This window comes from Globicephala melas, chromosome 8 (assembly GCF_963455315.2).
Source record: "Globicephala melas chromosome 8, mGloMel1.2, whole genome shotgun sequence".
In the NCBI taxonomy this organism is placed as follows: Eukaryota; Metazoa; Chordata; class Mammalia; order Artiodactyla; family Delphinidae; genus Globicephala; species Globicephala melas.
The window spans coordinates 97,036,219-97,061,134 of record NC_083321.1 but is presented as its reverse complement, the minus strand read 5'-3'; the positions used below and the strand labels follow the sequence as shown (position 1 = coordinate 97,061,134).

At 39.1% G+C, this 24,916-nt stretch overlaps 1 long non-coding RNA gene across 2 annotated transcripts in view; it reads right to left on the bottom strand.

Moving 5' to 3' along the window:
* Positions 1 to 2,077: 2,077 nt before the first annotated feature.
* Positions 2,078 to 24,916, bottom strand: part of LOC138842785 (uncharacterized) — a 259,732-nt gene continuing 236,893 nt past the window's right edge. For both annotated transcript variants that reach the window (XR_011377636.1, XR_011377637.1), the window contains exons 3-5: positions 4,281 to 4,420; positions 3,541 to 3,714; positions 2,078 to 3,293 (exon numbers count right to left, since the gene is read on the bottom strand). This is a non-coding gene — a long non-coding RNA (uncharacterized lncRNA). The remainder of the gene's footprint in view (positions 3,294 to 3,540; positions 3,715 to 4,280; positions 4,421 to 24,916) is intronic.

The following is a 24,916-nucleotide window of genomic DNA, read 5'->3' as shown; positions in this document are numbered from 1 at the left end:
GGCCGTTCATGCCCAAGTTCACAGGCTGGAAGATTTCATTCCATATACGTTTTCCTGCTGCCACATCAGGACCCTGCCATCCAGCACTTGTACTTGTCCATTTATTTTGCCTTTGTTTTAAAACACTGAACCTGATTGGAATAGATTTGCTCACATACTGTAGACAAGGACACATCAAAAGTCACACACCAATAAGTTGTTCAGAAGTTCCCCCTTAATCCAGGACTCTCACAGCCTCTGGAAGATGGCCCATTGTAGGCTTTGCCTATCTTTGGGTGCTACTGGAAGGCAATCATGCCTGGTTAATCGTCTGAGTGTCAGGAAGTTCCTTTCTACTTCCAGAGAGCCAGAGATCCATGGAAAAGACTTCCAGGGTCTTCTAGGAGCCCTCTTACCAGTTCAGGTGTCTCTCCTGTGACAGACCTAACAGGTAGTCAGGAAGTCTCCGAATGAACACTTCCAAGGACTGGGGAGCTCACTACCTTGCAAACCACCCACTCCTTGGTTGAGCCACAGGCCTTCACCCTGGTTGCTCCATGCATTGGTCTTAGCTCTTCCTCTGCTAACCCAGAGAATAACTGTTTCTTCATTCAACATTCATTTTTCGAGCATGTTCCTGGCTCCCTCTTATGTGACAAGATTCCATACAAAGACATGTAGAACAAAGCTTCCTCCTTAAGAAGTCTACCATCTAATGAATTTAGTACACTCCCTGTGTTAGTTTGCCAGGGCTGTCATAACAAAGCACCACTGATTGGGAGGCTTAAACAACAGAAATATATTTTCTCACAATTCTGGGAACTAGAAGTCTGAAATCAAGGTGTCAGCAGGGTTGTTTCTCCTGAGGACTCTTCCCTTGGCTTGTAGATACCATCTTCTTTCTCCCTGTGTCTTCACCTGGTCTTTCTTCTCTGCATGTGGGTCTGTGTTCTAATCTCCTCTTATAAGGACACCAGTAATGTTGAGTTAGGGCCCACCTAATGACCTCATTTTAACTTAACTACTTCTTGAAAGATCTTATGTGCAAAGACAGTCCCATTCTGAGGTTATGGGAGTTAGATCTTCAACATATAAATTTGGGAGGGAGGACACAATTCAGCCCATAACACTCCCCTTTGCTTGTGCAACTCTTCAAACATTTTAAAATAGACATCATATCCTTCCGCTAAGCTGCTTCTTCTTGAGGGTCAACATTCTCAATTTCTTTGACGTTTTATTCCACTGTATGGCCACCAAACCCATCACTGTCTTTGTTATTTTCCCATAAAGACACTTTTGTTTATTATTGTATCCACTAAAATGTGGGGTCCAAAAAGGCACAAGGCAATTGGATTGTTGTCTCCCCTGAACTGGTGACACTAAATAACTATCGATTTAGCATTTGGTTAGGTGTGTTTCGGTAACCATCTTGTACATTAACTCATACTGACTTTGAAAACAACCAGAATCCTTGGATGTTACAGACTGTTGTTTGTCATATAAACTTCTGTTTTTATCAATAGTTTCTTTGAAGCAAAGTATAAAATTCTGTGGTTATGAACGGGTTGAGCAGGGTAGGGACATGAACAGTCTGGAAGCAGACAACTAGAAACAATACGCCCAGCTTGCCAGCCTTCTATTAATCAAACCCTTTGAAGATAGTGGTTTAATCAGGCAAGAATCTACCTAATTGCATTACCATTAGGCCCATATTACTCCATGTTACCTTGGAATCAGTGATCAAGTATCTTAAAATTCAAATATGTATCTCTGTGGCAGCGTTTCCCAAAATGTATTCCAAGGAACATTTGATCCTATGGAATTCTCCAATTAAGGATGATCAAAAACTTGTTCAAAGCAGTGTGACTATTTCTTCTTGAAGATGTCTAAGTTACATTGTCATATAAAAGGCTATTAGGTGTTCTAGGGTAAAGAAACCTATTTAACTTTATGTAACACTGCTTCACAAACTTATTTGAACATGGAACACTTTTTAAAGTTAATACATAATAACATCAATAGAACTCGTTTCTGTTCAATGTACTTTGGGAAACATTAGTCTCTAAGCCAAGCTTAATTTTATCCATAGAGTTTTTATTTTCATAGATTTCACGTAGCCTTCTTATAGCCAAGCAAATGCCAAAACATTCCCTCTACAGCTCTCCCCTGTTCTCTGAGCCAGTTTTTTTTTTCCCTCTATTTTTCCTTTTCTCTCCTTTTTGCACATATGTGGCACTTCCATCAGTTTCCATAAAAACATGCAAATAGCAGATCATACAGGCTAATGGAACTCAACCCTGGGGCCGTGTACTCCACGTGGGCAGTGTCAGGTGAAAGGTTGTGATTAAAGTTTAGAGGATAATCAGATTTCTGGGAACAACAGGGGTTGGAGTTCAGTCAGAATACAAGGCATGGCCAGATTGCCAGTGCTGGGGGGGTGCTCATGGGTGATGAGTGAGGAAGGAAGAGAGAAAATTCCAGCAGTAATGCTTCATTTAGTATTGGACATTTACTCTGCACTGGACACTGTACTGTGTTCTGGACATTACAAGCAAATAATCCATATTCCCTTAGAGTTCATTGTCCAGTGGGAGAGACAAACAGGTAAACAGTTATAAGTCATGGTAATAAATATTATAATAAAAGTGGGTTTAAGATGCTGTTGGAGCAAAGGAGTAAACCTATGAACCCTGCCCAGAGAGTCTCATTCTTGCCTCCATCTTCAGCCTTAAATGTGCAGGGGCATTGACATTGTGTAAGTGATTGGGACTCCATCAGAAAGGGTAAGAGATTCAGGTTATTGGGCATCTCAGTGCACTCCAGCGTCCCACCTGAAAATTTTGTGTCAGAGTCAGGGAGAGTCAGGAAGCACAGAATCAAGGCACCAGCCAAGATGATGTCATAAAGCCCCTAAAAACAAAGACTTCCTGGTTTGATGACTCTGAATAATAATTTTGCTCCGTTAACTACCAGGTCTAGTACCTGGCATTGGAGCAGCCCTTACAGTTCACAAACAGCATTCACACCTCTTACCCTCAACAATCCTGTAAGGTTCTTGAGATTGTCCCAATTTATAGATGAGGAAAAAGCAGCTCAATGAGACCAAGTCATACATACTACACCCACAGTAAGTGGAAGAAAAGAGAAATTAACTCCCCACTTCTTCAGACATCAAGTTCAGTTTTCTTTGAAATGAGGAAATTTCTGAGAGGATAAGAGAAATAGCAGAGGAAAAACCTGTTTAGCAATATTCCCAAAGGTCGATGATGAGAAGAGGGCCAGCCAAGGAACACAGGGTGGAGACAGTCGTTAACCTGGATCATAAAGAAAGAACTGCATGAGAACTGTCCCTTCCATAAAGTTCAAAGTAATTAAGGGAGAGGCATACCCCAATAACAGTTCCCAAAGTAAGGAGCATCCCTGCCTTTATTTTACAGGTGAGAAAACTGAGGCATAAAAAGAAAAAGTGAGTTGTCCAAAGACAGTTTCTAGGCTGGAGATAAACTCCATCTGCCCCGCCATGAACTCAGGTGCAGTCACAGGCTACCAGCTCCCACTCACCTGCTGTGACTCCCTGGGTAGATATCCTTTCCCACCAGAGCTGAGTGGTCAGTGAAAGAGAAGACATTTCTTCAAAAGAAGTCATCCTTCACGCCACGCCACTTTTGATAGCAAAGAGAAGCCAGGATGTGAGTGCCTGTGGCTGGCATCTCAGGCTCAATCAATTCTTTTCGTCTTATCATTGAGAAAAATATAAAAAGAAAGCGGGCACACAATAGGGATGCGTTAACGTAACCTTTCACAGCCTTTTGCCTGCCCCATCTTCCTCCACCCTCTCCTATTCTCTGTGTTCTTGGCATAATTCTTTCCCAGCAGCTCCCTTGAGCACCTTTCTGCTCATTACTTTACTCTACATGCCTAGATAAATCTCCAGATGATTCACTCCCTCCAAACCCACCTAATCTGATATGTCAGGGGATTCCTACAAAGAACAATCAAGCATTTGCCTGGAGGACTAGTGGACTAGATTTCTTCTGTTTTAATTTATAACATGAAAGAAGGAGCTTAATCTACACCAGGCCCCTGGGAACCCCACTTAATAGACTGTGCATCAGGGAACTTTCCAAAGACTGCTTTGGAAGAGATCTTCCATCCTACTGGAATATTCTTTGATCAACTAACCAATGTCTAATGTCTATTTCATGTCTCAGTGGCTTCTTGTTGTTGACCTGGGTTGTCCTTTCATTCGGCTTATTGACCACTTTTTATGAGACAGGTTGTTATCAAAAGGCTATATGCACCTTCTTCTTATCAGAGGACAGAAGGAAGTATCTAGGAAGGGCATATACAACTCATCCATTTCTCTCACTTCTCAATATTGTGAGCAATTGCTCAGAGATATCCATAGAAGGTCTTGTTCCAGTGGTGTGGCCAGAACATCCTGCAAGAAAAAGTGAAAGAAAATCATTTCCTCCTCCTTAAATATGATCCAGTCTAGTCCCATCCTTCGACTTCGAAATTCACTGAAATTAGAAAATGGTGCTTTCGGTGGATAGCCCTTGGAGCTATAGATAGAACGAGTGTAGTCAAACCTGGGAAAGGTAATCCTCCAAAGCAGTATTTCTTCAACTTGATCAGTGAATAAATGTCTTTTTATAGAAGAACAGCTGTCGTGTAGCCCCATGTTGACTTCACTGTATTTTAATGTTTCTTAAATATATATAACTGTTAAACTAGGCATAAACTCCTTATGCATATTAGCCCTTAAGCAATACAGTCAAAATTAATTTGCAAATAAAACTAAAAAATTAATACTGGAATTATTACCATTAATTTAGTATGACATACGACAGCATGGTAAAAATTAATTTTTGCTCAGAATGTGAGTGTGATTCCAAGCGCTATGGCATATGTACTTGCTTTTGAGTTTGGTCTTCCTCTGCTGTCACCTGCTATGCAATGACTCCAACCCTTCAGTATTTCTCTTTATGACAATTCTAAGAAATCACCATTTCTTCAGTACACGTTGAAGTCCTCTGGTTTTCACTAGAGTGCAAGTGAATTCTACCTCACCCCTCTTCTCATTCGTGAAACATACTCCTTGGCCCTAACGCAAATGCAATTGGAGCATTGGAATCACGTGGCAGTTGTCAGTTACGAGGTCTTCCAGATGCCCCAGAATATGTGCAAATGTGTTTTTAATATCATCGAAATGAAAATATGACATAGAAGACTTCTCATGAAAAACTTTTGACTCTCCAAGAATGTGCCTCTAGCCTCCCATGGAGGATCCGCTTGACAAATATGACCAGGGAACCACCCGAGCTCCTTCTGTCAGAGCCCATAATGACACGGGTCCTATACCACTGTCCAGACAGAGCTGGCCATGCTGCCATCACAGAGATGGGGGAGATGAGGAAAAAGGCACGGCTGCGCAGACTCAGCCATCTCCAGAATCTTCCAGGTGGAAATCAGGCAGGAACTCAGTTCATTTGGAATATTTTGCACTTGCCACAAATGGCTGAGAGACTGTTATGATCTAACCCTGTGTAGGATGCTTTTATGGGATGTCATAAAAGAGAAAATACACACACACTGGCCAGCAAGAGAGCTGGGATGACATAATGGCCGTTTTCATCTATAATTTCAGTGATTATATAGATGATGAATAAAATCCAACTACAAGTGCTTTTTTATTATCTTCTCGATGGGGTAAGATCTGAAAGCTTGACCCCTGGAAAGTAATAGCCTCTTTTAGATGTATCCAGAGCTGGAATAAACCTGGGAATCTGGACTTTGACCTGAAACTCTTAAAGAGAATGCTGCTTATCACTCCCCTGGGGACAGAGAGAGTTTTACAATGAGATCATCTTACACTGGAGGAATAGTATAGATGACTCTTAAAAGTCAAAGGAATCTACCCCAAGATGGCTTCTACTGGGGGCAGCTGAGATATCAGATGGGCAGTGCTGAGCTGTTCACCAGGGGCCTCCTACCTTGACTAGGATAGAGGAGAAGGGCAGAGGTCAATCTGCTGATATTCCTGACAAGGAAGCAGGGCGTTCTATTTCTGTATTGAGGTCACTAGATAGAGCCAGACCTGAGTCATTCTTCCCAAAAGGTTTGAGCTCAGATCAAGTCCCTAAACGCCAGCAAACCAATTTCTGGGCAAACTACCCTAACCATACATCACATTAGCTGTCCTCTAGCCAGGGTGGCCAGAATCTGGGTTCTTTCCAATAGAGTGAAATATCTGGGTAATACCCCTGATGGTCTAGCATCCCTGGGGGAAGTACTTGGGCATTTACACCTGTCGACTGTCAGGCATTTGTAGTTGGAACCAACATCACTTGTAATGCTACCTGATTGAACCAAGAAGATTTCTCCTAGTAACTTCTGCCTATCTCAAGACTCACCAACCATCCAGATAACTCGAGGCATTATTCCCTCTCAGTGGGTTCAGCTAATGTGTGCTGAAAGGGGAAGGCAGATCAAAGGGTAGAAGTGGGCAGTTGCGAGAAAGGGTTTGCAGGTCTCTCACACCTCTGATGGTGATACACGGGATCCATTAGAGAGATACCTCATCATCTGTAGCTGTCAAATCCAAACTGTCCTCTTTTAAGAGCCAATTTGTTTTCTTGCCAGATCAGTGCTCTTATCTGTAATTGTGTGGACCAGAAGCAACAGCCAATAACCAGTTAACATGCAATTCAATTTCAGAAAAGAAATGTCTTAATTCAAACATTTATTGTACAAGTGTGAAATGCCCTTAGTGAAATTAATGGAGGCTCAGAGACTATAACTTATAAATCAGTTTGCCTGTGTGGAGCAAAATGATAGAAGGAAATAATATAGCTTTTGGAACAGACAAATGCAGCTTTGCTCAGTCTTGATTTTTCACACTGTGTCTGCTGTCATTACTATACTCTGATGGTAATGGTTGTCAACATGCCTAGATCTTAGCCAGTATAATAGTTGGAACAACAGTGCAAGTTTCTAGTGCTCCCACTGGTCATAACTTCTGACCAGAATGATGCTCCTCTGCCTACTTATTACACCCTCCTATACTCTAGTCTTGGTCCCCAAACAGGTGTCTCCAGATGCCCGTCAATCTATCATTAGACCCCATCCTCCATTTTTCATTTGAAATGGACACAAAGAAATATTTCTACTTTTTTTTTTTTTTTAGAAATATTTCTACTTTTTGAGACACCCTTGTGTTGTACAGAGGCTGTGCTCTGATTCACACTTTCGTGTATAGCCAAATCTTATCTGCCTACCATGGTCCAATACATTTGCTCGTGAAGCAAAATGTCACTGAAAGTGCTCAAAGCAAGTAGAATTTTCAGTTGAGAGCAGAGCATAGCTAGCTGTTCACTAAGCCTGTATACTCTTTTTCCTTGCCACATAGCTAGGCCATACCCTTTCCTTACTTTTCTGTTGGATGTGGCCGTGCGACTGAGCTCTAGCCAGTGGAATTTGAGCCTAAGTGAACACAAGTGAAGTGAAGATGGGCTTGAAGTCCTGACCCTAAAAAAAAATCTTTCACATACCATTAACTTGACACAGATTGATGATGACAGTTTTGGAAGCCAGAGTGTTGATGATGGAGTAGTAGGTGGAAGAAACCTGGGTCCTTGAATCACCGTTTGGGGAAAAGATGTGCAGCAATCCGGAACACCTATTTTATGCTTTATCTGAGAGAAAAGCAAACTCCTTCCATATTTGAGCCTTTATATCATTTGGGGTTTGTTTGGTGCAGTAGCAAGCGTAAAGGCCAATAATACAATGTGTTCTACTGAATATAATGGGAAAGAACAGTCATATTTCAAGGTTCCTAACAGTTTTAGGATGTTTTTCTCCCAAATGAGTGTTTTAAAAAGACGACAGCGTCTTCATTTGCTTTGAGATTAAAGTTCCTTGTCTGAGAAGAAAAAGAGAGAGAGAATTTTGGACTAAATCTTCATGAATCCATATTGTGCTACTATTTTTTTGCTCCCACAGTCCTCTTTTTTTTTTTTTCCTTTGAGAAATAAAATGGAAAACATAGGACCATACAATGAGAAATCTCCTTTTTCCAAGTAGGATGGAGAAAAGTAAGGAGGCCAAGTCAATGTAAAAACAAATAAATACAAAATCTATTAGAATTAAACCAACTAGTTACACCTGGCTTTAACATTGCTTTGGAGCTTTTTATTGCTGCATAGAAGTATGTAAACAACGGTATATTATGAAGAGAGGGAAGGGTAGAGGGAAACATGGAGGAAGGAAGGGAGGAGGGCAGATACAGTGCTGAAACTCAAGTAGGAAACAAAGCAACATTTAGCATTCATTCCATGGCTCTCTAGCCAGTCATCTCAGATAGAACGTGACCCCACCTGTTAACGAAAAGAGCTATTGTTTGGTTCCTGCTTGCTCAACTCTTGCTCCTCCAACAGACGAATCTCACATGTACGTGGACACATACTCCCACGCAAGCACACGTCCAAAAGCAGGTCATAATATCCTTCAGCATTAACTCCAAGAATTGCTACACTGTTAAATTCTGTCTTCCAAACAAACTTAACCTTCATGTGTAAGTGATTTGGCATTACATCTCTTCCTATGAAGGAAAAAAAAAATTCCACAATGCACAGCTTCTAATTAGTAATCCCCAGTACTGAGATGTAAATTACATTAAGTGTTTAAAATATTTCCGGACACATCTTAATCCAATAATCCTTTCTTGACTCAAGAAGGGTCTTAAAAAATCAACGGCCATTTATCAACCCAAGAGAGCTAAGACCCACAATTCAACAACACACTGTTTTCATGAGAGGCTCCCCTGGTTGGCATGATACTGCAAAGCACTGTGGAATGCCAAACACCCAGCTCTTTGGATTAAAAGCACAGTAATTCCGTGAAGTTTTTTGTCCTGAGTTGAGAGAATGGTTGTGTAGTGACTCACATTTCTTCAGACTTATCAGAGTAGCATTATGTCAAATATTTCATAGAATGATCTTTTCTCTGTCTCTCTCATGAGAAAAGGGAAAATTTAAGGTGGTTTGTGGATCTTCCCTTCAAACTTTCATAGCTAAAATTTAGTTTTAATCTGTAACGTTAAAAAGATTTTTAAAAAAAACGAACTGAACTTTATGGAGAAATGATCTGCCTCACTCTTGTCCAAAGTTAAAAGGGTTTCAGTAACCAGAAGGGTCCTCTTACTTGGTCCATTCAACACTGAGCATGATCAAGATTCCAACCACACTTCTAGGCATAGCAAGTGGAGAATGAAGATGTAGTAGGATTCACCCATGCCTTCTCTCTCAAATGTCACTGCTTTTTACCCAGCACTGACATAAGGATAAGAAGGACTGCAGCTCCCAGGAGCTCTGAGCTTGATCATCAATGGCCCATGAGCATTCTCTCTTGAAATGTTTAATCAGACACAGAAGAACAAGTCTGACCTCAGAGTGGAAGGCTCCAAGGCCATGTTCTGGACTCAAACTGAATAGAATTGAGTATGAAAATCACTTAGGACATACAATTCACATTTCTTCCCATTTGCCTATTTGTTTAGTCCCTCGTTTCATTCCACAAAGGATTGAAACAGACCCTAGGGTAGGGAAGGGGAGAAACCATCAATGTAAAGTTATAAAATAAAAATAAAATATCAGACTGAAAGAAAAAGGCAGTACAAATATGTTAGCCATAACATAGATGCCGTGACAGACAGTCATGTTTGGTCCTGGCCAAAAGAAAATATAACCAGGAATGTTCTTCAAGCTTTTGGTCTGACTGAGGTTCTCGAAATTTTAGAAGATGAAGAAAAATGTAAAAATAATTTTAAAATAATTTGTAATCCTATTACAAAGAGGTTTAGAGCTGTTAATATTTTGGTGTGCTTCCTCCTAGTTTTTTCTCTTTCTCTCTCTAGATATACATGGATAAATTATATCATGTGCATTCTCCCATGTCATTAACTACTTTATGCAAACATGATTTGTAATGGTCTTAAAATGTTACATCATATTCCAGACTCCTTATTATTAGACATTTTGATTGCTTCTAATAATTTGCTACAATAAACTCATGATCAAGACACTTATACATAATCTTTTCAGACATTTCTCATAATTTTACAAGGATATATTTTTATGAGTAGAGTTACCAGGACCAATGGTAGAAACTTCTCTGTGGTTCCTGATAACTATTGTCAAGTCACTTTCTAGAACATCTGTAGCCATTTTCATTTTAACAGCAATTGACAAGAGCAATTTCTCAACATTCTTTTAAAAAATATTATTTTAAAAAATTTTATTAATTTGATAGGTGGAAAATAGTATTTCATTATTTTTTCTTTTCTTTGACTTCTAATGAAATGGAATACTTCTCTTCTTATATTCACTAAGCATACGTTGTCTTTTTTGGAGGATAGCCTATTTATGTGCTTGGCCAGTTTGTATTTAATTTTTAATATGTTTTTATTGGTTTCTATTTTTCTGTTTTTTAATATAAGCTTTCACATATTTTATTGTAGTTATTTATATTTATATTCTTGCTATGCTTTGAGTGGATGCTTTTATTCTTTATATTTTCTAAATATTTATAGTAGAAAAGTAATTGAATATCATATATGTGCTTTGTTACCTACCACTTGATCCAATGCTGTTATTCTAATTCTAAAGTATTTTGAAAATTATGAATATTAAGTTTCTTCCTTTTGAATAATTTTATTTCTGTTTCATATGAAAGCATCTTCCCTCTCAACTCCTGCCAATTTTAATGAGCTTGATATTTGTAATTAGCAAGATATATTTTTCATATTAAGAAAGAACACTGTCCTACTTCACTATGATTTTCTTTTTCAATACTGGATACTAAAATTTATCAGATGTGATTGATATGATCATGTGGCCTTCCACGTTTTGACTTTTTGAGAGAGAGTTTTTTTTTTTAATAAACCTGGATTCTTTTATTCAGGAATTCACTCTTCTATGTCAATATGGTTTTTTTAAACCATACTGTTTAACTTCATTTATTGGTCTATTTAGTTTACTGCTTATTTATTAGTGTTTTATTTTGAATTTTTTATATCCACATTCATAAATTCAAAATAAAATTCCATAGTATTATTATATACATTATAGGTAAGATTTTTGATATCACTTTTATATTAAATGAATTAGACATATTCATTAATTTATTAAATTTATTTAGCTTATTATTTCATTATTTAGTTTATTATTTACTTTATTAAATGTATTACATATGTTCAATATTTTTCTCTGCTCTTATACTTTTTACAGTTCATATTATTTTTAGCATTTAAAAGAATTTAGTGGAAATATCTGTCCCTAAAACTTTTATCTAATAGAATAATTGCTTAATAATCCTTTGAAATACTTGCCATATTATTTCATCCATAAAATATTTCCATTTTTGCTTGAATCAACTTTGATAATTTGTAAGTTCCCTAGACATTTACCACTGTATTGTGTTTTTCAAAGTAGCATGAAGTTTCACTTACAACATTTTCATTAAAATTATTTTAATAATACATAGTACATATACAGCATTACATATCTTTTCATTCATTCTAAATGTGATGAATTTTTTTCTTTATTTTCTGATTAAAATTTACTCATATTTTTTCTTTCTCTAATTTATTTATTTCCATTGTTTTCTTTACTATTTTATTCCTCCTGCTTTCCTTCAGTTTTCTAGCTAGTTGACAAAAATGATTATATATTTTTCATAACTAAGTCATATTAGACAATGAATTTACTTCTAATTAGAAATTTGGCCATATCCTTTAAGTTTTGGTAAACAGTTTTCATTGTCATCGTTTTGTAAATAGACTGCAGTTGTAATTTTTATTTCTTTTTTGATATACTCATCCAAGGATGATTTACCATGCTTTTGTGAACCACCTTCCCCCGAAATACACATACAGCACTCTTTGGTCTTCATTAATATGACCTGAACTTTAAAAATATTTTTCAAGAATATTTTCAGAGAGATATTCAAGATGGCAGAGGAGTAGGTGGACATGGAGTTCATCTCTCTCCACAGATGCATAAGGAATACATTTATAGATGCAACAGTTCTCACAGAACACTGGCTAAAAACTAGCAGAAGACCTTGGACACCAGAAAGGACTATAAAGATCCCTTCATAACTGGGCTACCCCTCCAAAAGCAGAGGCAGCCAGAGGACGTGTGTGCACCAGTCCACATGGGGAAGGAGTAGGGATGGAGCCCAGCACCACCTCCTGGTTCTCCCTCCAGGGAAACCAGGAAAACAAGAAGTAGCAAGAGCTTGAGAAACGCCTGGCTTTGAATTGGAGACTATTCACCTGCCTATTGCTTCATTCCTAGAAATTTCATCACAACTAAGTAAGAAAAAAAAAATACCTGAAAGAAAGAAAACAAAGAAAAAATGCCCCAGAATTCCTAAAGAACAGGTCTTAGTGCTCTGGTGAGGTGTCAGGCCTGAGCCTCTGAGGTGGGAGAGCCGAGCTCAGGACATTGGTCCACCAGAGACCTCCTGGCTCCATGTAATATCAAACAGCAAAACCTCTCCCAGAGATCTTCATCTCAATGCTAAGACCCAATTCCACTCAATGACCAGCAAGCTCCCATGCTGGACACCCTATGCTAAACAACTAGCAAGACAGGAACACAACCCCACCCATTAGCAGAGAGACTGCCTAAAATCAGGACACCCCAAAACACACCACTGGACATGGTCCTGCCCACCAGAATGACAAGATACAGCCTCATCCACAAGAACCCAGGCACCAGTCCCCCCAAACCAGGAAGCCTACACAACCCACTGAACCAAGCTTACCCACTGGGGGCAGACACCAAAAATAATGGGAACTACGAACCTACAGCCTGCGAAACGGAGACCCCAAACACAGTAAGTTAAGCAAAGTGAGAAGACAGAGAAATACACAGCAGATGAAGGAGCAAGGTAAAAACCCACCAGACCAAACAAATGAAGAGGAAATAGGCAGTCTACCTGAAAAAGAATTCAGAGTAATGATAGTAAAGGTGATCCAAAATCTTGGAAATAGAATGGAGAAAATACAAGAAACGTTTAACAAGGACCTAGAAGAACTAAAGAGCAAACAAACAATGATGAACAACACAATAAATGAAATTAAAAATTCTCTAGAAGGAATCAATAGCAGAATAACTGAGGCAGAAGAACGGATAAGTGACCTGGAAGATAAAATAGTGGAAATAACTACCGTAGAGCAGAATAAAGAAAAAAGAATGAAAAGAATTGAGGACAGTCTCAGAGACCTCTGGGACAACATTAAACACACCAACATTCGAATTATACGGGTCCCAGAAGAAGAAGAGAAAAAGAAAGGGACTGAGAAAATATTTGAAGAAATTATAGTTGAAAAATTCCCTAACATGGGTAAGGAAATAGTCAGTCAAGTCCAGGAAGTGCAGAGAGTCCCATACAGGATAAATCCAAGGAGAAACACGCCGCAAAGGCACACATTAATCAAACTATCAAAAATTAAATACAAAGAAAAAATATTAAAAGCAGCAAGGGAAAAGCAGCAAATAACATACAAGGGAATCCCCATACGTTTAACAGCTGATCTTCTAGCAGAAACTCTGCAAGCCAGAAGGCAGTGGCAGGACATATTTAACGTGATGAAAGGGAAAAACCTACAACCAAGATTACTCTACCCAGGAAGGATATCATTCAGATTCAACGGAGAAATCAAAACCTTTACAGACAAGCAAAAGCTAAGAGGATTCAGCACCACCAAATCACCTGTGCAACAAATGCTAAAGGAACTTCTCTAGGCAGGAAACACAAGAGAAGAAAAAGATTTTCAATAACAAACCCAAAACAATTAAGAAAATGGTAATAGGAACATATCAATAACTGCCTTAAATGTAAGTGGATTAAACACTCCAACCAAAAGACATAGACTGGCTGAATGGATACAAAAACAAGACCCATACATATGCTGTCTACCAGAGATCCATTTCAGACCTAGGGACACATACAGACTGAAAGTGAGGGGATGGAAAAAGATATTCCATGCAAATGGAAATCAAAAGAAAGCTGGAGTAGCAATTCTCATGTCACACAAAATAGACTTTAAAATAAAGACTTTACAAGAGACAAGGACACTACATAATGATCAAGGGATCAATCCAAGAAGAAGATATAACAATTGTAAATATCTATGCACCCAATATAGGAGCACCTCAGTACAGAAGGCAAATGCTAACAGCCATAAAAGGGGAAATCGACAGTAACACAATCATAGTAGGGGACTTTAACACCCCACTTTCACCAATGGACAGATCATCCAAAATGAAAATAAATAAGGAAACACAAGCTTTAAATGATACATTAAACAACATGGACTTTATTGATATTTAAAGGACATTCCATCCAAAAACAACAGAATACACTTTATTCTCAAGTGCTCATGGAACATTCTCCAGGACAGAACATATTTTGAGTCACAAATCAAGCCTTGGAAAATTTAAGAAAATTGAAATCATATCAAGTATCTTTTCCAACAACAACACTATGAGGCTAGATATCAATTACAGGAAAAAAAATCTGTAAAAAATACAAACACTTGGAGGCTACGCAATACACTACTAAATCACCAAGAGATCACTGAAGAAATCAAAGAGGAAATTTAAAAATACCTGGAAACAAATGACAATGAAAACACGATGATCCAAAACCTTTGAGATGCAGCAAAAGCAGCTCTAAGAGGGAAGTTTTTAACAATACAATCCTACTTCAAGACACAAGAAATAAACAACCTAATCTTACACCTAAAGCAGTTAGAGAAAGAAGAACAAAAAACACCAAAGTTAGTAGAAGGAAAGAAATCATAAAGATCCGATCAGAAATAAATGAAAAATGAAGGAAATGATTGCAAAGATCAATAAAACTAAAAGCTGGTTCTTTGAGAAGAAAAACAAAATTGATAAACCATTAGCCAGACTCATCAAAGAAAAAAAGGGAGAAGACTCAAATCAATAGAATTAGAAATGAAAAAGGAGACGTAACGGCTGACACTACAGAAATACAAAGGATCATAAGAGATAACTACAAGCAACTATATGCCAATAAAATGGACAACCTGGAAGAAATGGACACTTTCTTAGAAAAGCACAACATTCTGAGATTGAACCAGGATGAAAGAGAAAATATAAACAGACCAACCAGAGGCACTGAAATTGAAACTAAGATTAAAAATCTTCCAACAAACAAAGCCCAGGACCAGATGGCTTCATGGGTGAATTCTATCAAGCATGTAGAGAAGAGCTAACACCTATTCTTCTCAAACTCTTCCAAAATATAGCAGAGGGAGGAAAACCCCCAAACTCGTTCTATGAGGGCACCATCACCCTAATACCGAAACCAGACAAAGATGTCACAAAAAAGGAAAACTACAGGCCAATATCACTGATGAACATAGATGCAAAAATCCTGAATAAAATACTAGCAAACAGAATCCAGCAGCACATTAAAGGGATCATACACCACGATCAAGTGGGGTTTATCCCAGGAATGCAAGGATTCTTCAATATACCCAAGTAAATCAATGTGATACATCATATTAACAAACTGAAGGATAAAAAACAAATGATCATCTCCATAGATGCAGAAAAAGCTTTCAACAAACTTCAACACCCATTTTTGATAAAAACCCTCCAGCAAATAAGCATAGCTGGAACTTACCTCAACATAATAAAGACCATATATGAAAAACCCACAGCCAGCATCATTCTCAGTGGTGAAAAACTAAACCATTTCCATTAAGATCAGGAACAAGACAAGGTTGCCCACTCTCAACACTATCATTCAACACAGTTTTGGAAGTTTTAGCCACAACAATTAGAGAAGATAAAGAAATAAAAAGAATCCAAATCAGAAAAGAAGAAGTGAAGGTGTCGCTGTTTGCAGATGACATGATACTATATATAGAGAATCCTAAAGATGCTATCAGAAAACTACTGGAGATAATCAATGAATTTGGTAAAGTAGCAGGATACAAAATTAATGCACAGAAATCTCTTGCATTCCTATACACTAATGATGAAAAATCTGAAAGAGAAATTAAGGAGACACTCCCATTTACCATTGCAACAAAAAGAATAAAATACCTAGGAATAAACCTACCTAAGGAAACAAAAGACCTGTAGGCAGAAAACTATAAGACACTGATGAAAGAAATTAAAATGATACAAACAGATGGAGAGATATAGCATGTTCTTGGATTGGAAGAATCAACATTGTGAAAATGACTCTACTACCCAAAGCAATCTACAGATTCAGTGCAATCCCTATCAAACTACCAGTGGCATTTTTCACAGAACTAGAACAAAAAAATTCACTATTTGTATGGAAACACAAAAGACCCCGAATAGCCAAAGCAGTCTTGAGAAAGAAAAATGGAGCTGGAGGAATCAGGCTCCCTGACTTCAGACTATACTACAAAGCTACAGTAATCAAGACAGTATGGTACTGGCACTAAAACAGAAATATAGATCAATGGAGCTGGTTAGAAAGCCCAGAGATAAACCCACGCACATATGGTCACCTTACCTTTGATAAAGGAGGCAAGAACATGCCATGGAGAAAAAACAGCCTCTTCTATAAGTGGTACTGGGAAAACTGGACAGATACATGTAAAAGAATGAAATTAGAACACTCCCTAACACCACACACAAAAATAAACTCAAAATTGATTAAAGACCTAAATGTAAGGCCAGAAACTATCAAACTCTTAGAGGAAAACATAGGCAGAACACTCGATGACATAAATCACAGCAAGATCCTTTTTGACCCATCTCCTAGAGAAATGGAAATAAAAACAAAAATAAACAAATGGGACCTGATGAAACTTAAAGTCTTTTGCACAGCAAAGGAAACCATAAATAAGACGAAAAGACAACCCTCAGAATGGGAGAAAATATTTGCAAATGAAGCAACTGACAAGGGATTAATCTCCAAAATATACAAGCAGCTCATGCAGCTCAATATCAAAAAAAACAACCCAATCCAAAAAGGGGCAGAAGACCTAAATAGACATTTCTCCAAAGAAGATATACAGATTGCCAACAAACACATGAAAGGATGCTCAACATCCCTAATTGTTAGGGAAATGCAAATCAAAACTACAATGAGGTATCACCTCACACAGGTCAGAATGGCCATCCTCAAAAAATCTACAAGCAGTAAATGCTGGAGAGGGTGTGGAGAAAAGGGAACCCTCTTGCACTGTTGGTGGGAATGTAAATTGATACAGCCACTATGTAGAACAGTATGGAGGTTCCTCAAAAAACTAAAAATAGAACTACCATACGACCCAGCAATCCTACTACTGGGCATAAACCCTGAGAAAACCATAATTCAAAAAAAATCATGTACCACAATGTTCATTTCAGCTCTGTTTACAGTAGCCAGGACATGGAAGCAACCTACGTGTCCATCGACAGATGAATGGATAAAGAAGATATGGCACATATATACAATGGAATATTACTCAGCCATAAAAAGAAACGAAATTGGGTTATTTGTAGTGAGTTGGGTGGACCTAGAGTCTGTCATACAGAGTGAAGTAAGTCAGAAGAGAAAAACAAATATCGTATGCTAACACATATATATGCAATCTAAAAAAAAAAATGTTCTGAAGAACCTAGGGGCAGGGAAGGAATATAGGCACAGATGTAGAGAATGGACTTGAGGACACAGGGAGGGGGAAGGGTAAGCTGGGTTGAAATGAGAGAGTGGCATGGACATACATACACTACCAAATATAAAATAGATAGCTAGTGGGAAGCAGCCGCATAGCACAGGGAGGTCAGCTCAGTGCTTTGTGACCACCTAGAGGGGTGGGCTAGGGATGGTGGGAGGGAGATGCAAGAGGGAGGAGATATGGGGATGTATGTATATGTATAGCTGTTTCACTTTGTTATACAGCAGAAACTAACACACCATTGTAAAGCACTTATACTCCAATATAGATGTTAAAAAAAAGAAAAGAATATTTTCAAGGATAATTCTTGACTTCTGCCCTCTATTTTATAACCAAATATATTACTAATGATATCATTAAACCCTGTGTTCTACTGTCTAAAGATGTAAACAATAGTGGATTACTTAAAAGAACTATTCTTGATCCCATGATATTTTAAAAATTAACAGTTCTAATATAACCTTTGTCTCAGTGCTCTTTGGTTCTGTGAAATAAACCATCAGATTCATAGCATTGAAGTAGTCTGTCCAGGAAACAAGGTTGAAATAATGTCCTGTAGAGATTCTAACTGTAGGCAGCAATGGCTATTACATTGGCATCATATTTACAAATACAGTATAATTTTACCACATTTGACACACTTTCCCTTTCATCAAGTTAACTCCAACTTTTCCTTCAAAACTCAGGAAGAAAAAAAAAGAAAAAACCTCAGCTAAAGTTTCTCCTTCTCCATAAAGCCATCCTTAATTTCCAGGTTTCTTGAATGTCCCCTCAAGACTTCCCAGAACATCCTATATACATTACTATCCCAGTTTGTGTCCTGCTGGTTTTCTATGACTGCTTCTTTACTAAGCATTTTAGGGGCAATGCCTAGCCCAGTGCCTGACAATTTATAGATGGTTAATGAAAGTTTTGTTAAATGAGTTAAGTTAATAAAAGGAAGACTTGGTCGATTAATCAAGCAAGTATTTCGAGTGGACAGGAACCATTATCTATTTGTCCCTCTCTTTTGATTGGCTCTTCAGTCTTAGTGTTGCTAAGAGAAAAAGTTGGCATGAGACCTCCCTGTGAACTCAGAAAGGAGAGCTGGGCTCGAGGAGAGTAGTCACTTACTAAATTAGTAGATGTGTCACTCTTCACTCTGGAGACAATGGCCATAGTCCATTGTGAGATTGCTGGGAACTTTGTAACTGCCCCCATATTGGTTTGCCCTTTTCCATTATTTCCCCAGTTTTCAGCAACACGCTCATCTGAGAACAGTCTCTTCACGCTTCAAGACTAGGTTCATGCTCCAGCTCCTTGCCAGTCTTCCCTGACCACTGCCGTGGGAGTGACTCTCTCCATCTCTGACCTTTTTCCCCACATAATGACCCTACCAGATGCTTGGCTTCTAACACTTAACTGCTTTCTAATATATTTTTCCTCATTAACAGAGTTTGAGAGCTTTGCGGATGGATGGAGATCTATTTTTTCATCCCCCATAGTTTCTAGCAAGACATCTTGCACATTGTATGTACAGAGTAAGCACGTTAATGCATGGGTGTATATACATGGGCATGTGAGTGTGTGTGTATAGAATTACACACCACGCAAATACCCATTTCAAAACCTTCCTCCCAAAACAAAATCAGAAGAAAGGGGATGTGGGGAACTTTTGTGCAGGAAAAGTCAAAAATTTCCCCAAACACTTTCAACCTCATTTCCATCTACTCTGCCCTAAAATCCAGAAACAATGTTCTGAAAACTTTACCTCTTCTTTTTCAGGAAAGATAAATGCAATCAGTTATTATTTACCAAAATATTTCTGTGCTTCCTCACAGAACGTTTCTGGTACCTGAGGAAAGCTTAAAACACTCCCCAAATCATCAATAGTTAAGAGAAACCCTCTGAGCATTTAACCCACCTACTTCCCCCACATATATTTATGCATGCAAGTCATTGTCTGGAACCAAGAAGTACATACATAAACCCAGGCACACGTGTGCCCACACCCGTGCACACATACATGCACGTTCCTCTTACTGACTTGGGAGAACCCTCCCTGACAGAGTAAGGATGGATCCTGAGAGCTCTTGGAGCACAGTAAGTTTCTAGCACCAGCTGCCATCAAGCACTGGTCCAGACAGGCAGAAGGACCATGTGGCTGAATTTCAGGGTAATTAAGAATGTAAATGGAAGCCCTGAGTGCCACTGGGCACTTAGCAGCATGTGCAAAATTCTCCCAGCAGGTACCCAGGTGGGCACGAGGCCAACAGTCTTTTCACCCCCTGCCACTTTTGGCAAGTGAGGCTGAGCCTGCTCTGGGGAACATGGAAGAGCAGTGGTGGCAGGGAAGATTCTCATTAGTCAGCCAACACATTTTGCTCTCCTTGCTGTAGTATCAGTTGCGTTCTGTTCTCCCCTTAATCCGTCAGCTCTCCTTAAGTCTGTTGGGGTAGTTCCCTCTATTCCTGGCTAGATTATCTGCACAAACAGTTGAGAGGGAGACGTGGTCAGCAGCAATTGCCCTCTGACTTCTCATTAACTGATCTAAGCCTGCTGCCATGGCAGGCAGCTGGTTATTCCAGGTAGGGCGTTTCCCCCAGGTCTCCTTTACCTTTTATCACTTCTGTCCCTCAATTTCTTTTTTTTAAAAAAAATTTTAGTAGAGTATTGTTGATTTACAATGTTGTGTTAGTTTCTGCTGTACAGCAAAGTGTATCAGTTATACATACACATACATCCACTCTTTTTTAGATTCTTTTCCCATTTAGGTCATTACAGAGTATTGAGTAGAGTTCCCTGTGCTATACAGTAGGTCCTTATTAGTTATCTATTTTATATATAGGAGTGTGAATTTGTCAATCCCACTTTCCCAATCTATCCCTTCCCCACCCCCTGCTTTTCCCCTTGGTAACTGTAAGTTTGTTTTCTACATCTGTGACTCTATTTCTGTTTTGTAAATAAGTTCATTTGTACCATTTTTTTAGATTCCACATATAAGCAATATCATATGATGTTTGTCTTTCTCTCTCTGACTTACTTCACTCAGTATGACAATCTCTGGCTCCATCCATGTTGCTGCAAATGGCATTATTTCGTTCTTTTTTATGGCTGAGTAATATTCCATTGTATGTATGTACCACACCTTCTTTATCCATTCCTCTGTCAATGGACATGGAAGCAACCTAAATGTCCCTCAATTTATGATTGGGCTCCATGGTCACAAGACCCTTCCCCGGCATCAGAGAACAGCAAAACTTGGGAGCCAATGATCTTACCTCTTCTTCATGTCCCTTGCTTCTCATCTTAACTCAGAAACACCTTCAATAAGAATTAATAAATATGTCATTGATGGTAGAATTTTAGGTCTTGTGATCACTGGACAAGAGAACAAATTTTACAAGGCAGTCTTCCTGGAGCTACTTGATTATTTGTTGGGCTTGCTCTGATATTTTTATCTCTTTTCCCAGCCCCACCTCCTTAGAATGGCCTTGGTCCTCAGTTTCCCCAAAATATACCAATAGGTATGAGGCTGCTCTAAATTCTGTGCTTATATAGGTAAGTGATGGCTAAGATACTCTCCTCTTCTTATTCTTCGGAAAGAACATTCTAAGAGAGCCTGAAAGAGTCAAGATTGTGACCACAGCAGAAGAGACCTTTTGGTATCAGGCTTCTGTCTACCTTTTCAGCTTCAGTCTCAGGTTCACATATTACACTTCAGCCATGCCAACCAAATTCCTTATAATTCACTGCCTCTATGGCTTTCTACCTGCTATTTCTATCACCCAGAATGGCCTTTGCCCAGACTCTCCCTATTTACATGTCTTCATCTCAGAGCTTCCATGGCACCCTATGCACAATTTTCCTATAGCACCAAACTTTAAGAACACAAGGACAATCAGCTGGTCATTTAGTGTTTTAAGACTCCCCTTTGGGAGAGAGTATGAAAGGACAATTTTATAGAAACCAGGAAGGAAATGGGAAGTGGCAAGAAATGGGTGGGTGCTAGCACTTTGTTGTCTACTCTATCAATTAGAATGATATTGACAGAAAATGGAAAAAAATTGATAATGGCTTATACAAAGTATTTTATTTCTGTCTCATAAAGAAATCACCCCAGGCTGGCAGTCCAGGGATAATATGGTAATTCTGTTCCAACAACACTCCCAGGCTCCTTTCAGTTCATTGTTATATGCTTGCCCTCATATACTATGGTCCAAGATGGCAGCATCCTTACTCTAGGATGCAGAAGGAGAAAGGGCAGAGAAGAATTGAGGGAGGGATATGGACTAGTCACCTCTGTGAAAAATCTCTAGAAGCTGCCTCACATTTTGACTTACATCATAATGTCCAGTCACCTGTGCATAAGGGAATTGGTAAAGGTAGTCATTGTTCTGGGAGAGCATATACTCAGCTAAAATCCTATTACAATGAAAGAAGGCAAGAATGGGTATCAGTACAACTACTACAGTATTATCCTAGTTTTAAGGCATCCTCACTAGCCAATTGAATCTGATTATGCTAGAATATTTCCTTTAAAACCACACATATATACCCCTCCTATTCATTATACTGGAAGTCCTAGCTAGTGCAATATGACAAGAAAAAGAAATGAGGTATTTAAAAAATAAAACACACATACATTTGCCTAACCAAAAAGAGAAAGAGAGGAGGAAAAACAGAAAAGAATAGGGTCCCAGTTGTCACACAGGAGAGGTTCAACAAAAAGAAATCAGAAAGGCAATCAAAAACAGACTGAGAATTTAAAAGGAAGCATAGAAGTTGGGCTCCAGAAGAGAACTTATGGTGGAGGAGTGGAAACAGAAACGGGACTACAGTAGGTTTGAGAGTGAGGGGAAATCTGGTGGTAGGAAGATGGAAGTTAGACCATTTCTGGAAGCCTGGCTATGAAGAGAGGAAGGATCTGGGAAGTAGTTGATGGGGGAGTTATCGGTTGCCATCCCAGCCTGGTTTCCTTACCCATAGAGTAAGTAATTGCCCTATAGGGAACTCTGTCCCACACCTCATATCAGGATGACAAGCTGTGTGACCTCTACCTAGTTTGCCACAAAGCTCTCCTTTGTATCCCCACAGTGGATTGTATGTACTTCTGTCTCAGGATCTATATGTATATGGTTATCATTCAAAAGCTTGTCTTCCCATATTATACCATTAACACCTCAATGGCAGAAATTGTGTCTGATTCATCTTTCTTAAAATTATTTATTTATTTATTTATTTTTGGCTGCGTTGGGTGTTCGTTGCTGCGTGCAAGCTTTCTCTAGTTGTGGCGAGCAGGGGCTACTCTCTGTTGTGGTGCCGGCTTCTCATTCCAGTGGCTTCTCTTGTTGTGGAGCACGGACTCTAGGCACGTGGGCTTCAGTAGTTGTGGCACACAGGCTCGGTAGTTGTGGCACACGGGCTTAGTTGCTCCACGGCATGTGGGATCTTCCCGGACCAGGGCTCGAACCTGTGTCCCTGGCGTTGGCAGGTGGAATCTTTTTTCTTTTTTTTTTTAACATCTTTATTGGAGTATAATTGCTTTACATTGTTGTGTTAGTTGCTGCTGTATAACAAAGTGAATCAGCTATATGTATACATACATCCCCATATCCCCTCCCTCTTGCGTCTCCGTCCCACCCTCTCTATCCCACCCCTCTAGGTGGTCACAAAGATTCCCCTGTGCTATGTGGCTGCTTCCCACTAGCTATCTATTTTACATTTGGTCGTGTATATATGTCAATGCCACTCTCTCACTTCATCTCAGCTTACCATTCCCCCTCCCCGTGTCCTTAAGTCCATTCTCTACATCTGTGTCTTTATTCCTGTCCTGCCCCTACGTTCTTCAAAACCATTTTTTAAAATTTAGATTCCATATATATGTGTTAGCATATGGTATTTGTTTTTCTCTTTCTGACTTACTTCACTCTGTATGACAGACTCTAGGTCCATCCATCTCACTACAAATAACTCAATTTCGTTTCTTTTTATGGCTGAATGATATTCCATTGTATATATGTGCCACATCTTCTTTATCCATTTATCTGTCAATGGACACTTAGGTTGCTTCCATGTGGCAGGCAAAGTCTTAACCACTGCACCACCAGCGAAGCCCCTGATTCATCTTTATACTCCCTGCATTGTATATATTTTATAAATGTACAGAGAAGAAAGAGAGGGAGGGAGGGAGGAATGAAAGAGTTAACACTAGAGCATTTATTCTGGGCCACGTGCTCTGCTGAATATCTTTCTTGAACTCATCTTTATACCAACCCGATGAGGTAATTATTATTATCTCCATTTTACAGCTGAAGAAACTGAGGCATCCATAAAATGAGTGACCTGCCCAAAGCCATGTAGTTAGCAAACAACTGAGTGTGTATCTACACTCAGGCATTTGGAATCAAAAGCCCATACTCTTAACTGTGCAAAAATCAACTTATATTATTTTAAAATTTTGACCTGTATAAGGGGATACATGGGAAGTACTTTGAAATGTTTATTTTTTAAAGAAAAAGAGCAAAAGCCAACAAGAGCTACATTTGACCTGCTGAATTGCATTTCAGTTGCCTTGCGTGGTGCAAAACAGAACATATGATCATCGCATCACTCCTGCAGTGTTGCGTTATGTTCAGCTGTCAGGTTTGTTGATTTCCTAAATCAACCAGTCACAGACCATCACCTAAAATATTTTTCACTGTCAGGTTCTAGAGCATAAAATTAGTCTTTATTGCTTTGACTATTACTGATTTCGAAGGCCACGGAATGATCGTGTAGCAAAGGCAGCTGAGCCTGGACCAGAAGGACTCCCTAGATGAAATAAATTTTTGCTGATGGCTTGTGTCTGAGCACTGATGTGAAGGAATTGTCGGAGCTCTGGGATGTTTCCTTAGGGCTGGGAAGGCCAGGCCTAAGGATGCTGGTCACGTGGCTGCTTTTTACCCCGAGCACTTCTTCCCAAGATCTGGGCCAAGTCCCTGAATCTGGGCCAATGCACTAGGTACACAGGGAATTCTTTGCCCAGCCAGCCCTCTGTTCAGGGCTTCAGGCGCTGAAATCCTGGGAATCTCCAGGATGAGAGTCAAGGTGCTTCCTGGGAAGTCTCCAAAATAGTCTCTCGCATGAATCACGCGAGGAGGAAATAAGTCGGTGTCTTCTCCTTTAAATGGTACCTGTGTTTAGTATGAAGAGAACTGCCAGCTCCATTCA